The following is a 1,010-nucleotide window of genomic DNA, read 5'->3' on the forward strand; positions in this document are numbered from 1 at the left end:
GAGACTTACCAAACTCACATAGAAATGAGATGTTAAGGAGAACACAAAAATCTTTCTAGTGCAGAAAGTGCAGAGGGTGCTCAAGTCATGACCAGCCTGGACGCCCTTGCAGCCGGCCTCTGTGCACCTCATACTCTCAGGCTGAGCTGGCCTCTGCTGCTGTCCATAGAGGGCTGTGTGACTATCTCCCCATGCTGGCCTCTTCCACATCAAGAGGCAGATCCCTGCTGCCACCAAATATACTGGCCAATATTCTCTTTCCAAGTGAGGTTTTGCTAAAAGATCCTCTTAATCACTGCTAAAGAGTTAAGTTTGGGATGAAGGTTGCAAGAATCTTGCATTTTCTCTTGCAACTTCCAAGGGATTGCCATTTACCAGGGAAAGCCATCCTGTAAACTGCCAGGCGACCATCTGCCCCACCCAGCAGGTCTACACTCACACCTTCTCTGTATGCTTGTCATTATGTTGAGAAGACTCCAGGGAAGGTGTCTCTACAATTACCTCACGGGAGCCAGTTTCGGTGTTTAATAACACTTCCTGTTTGGAATTTTTCCTTAGGGGTCATTAGCAACCCTATTTCTGCCCTTTGTCTCAATTCTTTGGTTGAGTTTTAATTCTCTTGTTGCTTTCAGATGCTCCTCCTCCTCCTCCTCCTCCTCCTCCTTTTTCTAATCCATCCATCCATCCATCCATCATCTATCCATTTATCTATCTTATTACCTGACTGCCACTGTGGACCCTACCATGTATTAAGTATTCCTTCTCCCACCCCCTAGGAATTCAAGAAAAGAAAGGCAGTACTCAGGACACAGATCATTTTGGTGCTTTGTAAATAAAAAAGTTTCTTTTTTTTTTCCCTCCTCCTGTTTCTCCTGGCAGTCACACTAAGCCAGGGCACTTTGGTGGCTGATAAGAAAAAGAAGGAGAAGGAGGAGAAGGAGGAGGAGGAGGAGAAATGAAAGAAGAAGAAAAGGAAGGAGGAAGAATAGGTGGAGGAGGAGGAGGAGGGG

Source organism: Pipistrellus kuhlii, unplaced genomic scaffold (genome assembly GCF_014108245.1).
Source record: "Pipistrellus kuhlii isolate mPipKuh1 unplaced genomic scaffold, mPipKuh1.p scaffold_m20_p_3, whole genome shotgun sequence".
NCBI classification, from domain to species: domain Eukaryota; kingdom Metazoa; phylum Chordata; class Mammalia; order Chiroptera; family Vespertilionidae; genus Pipistrellus; species Pipistrellus kuhlii.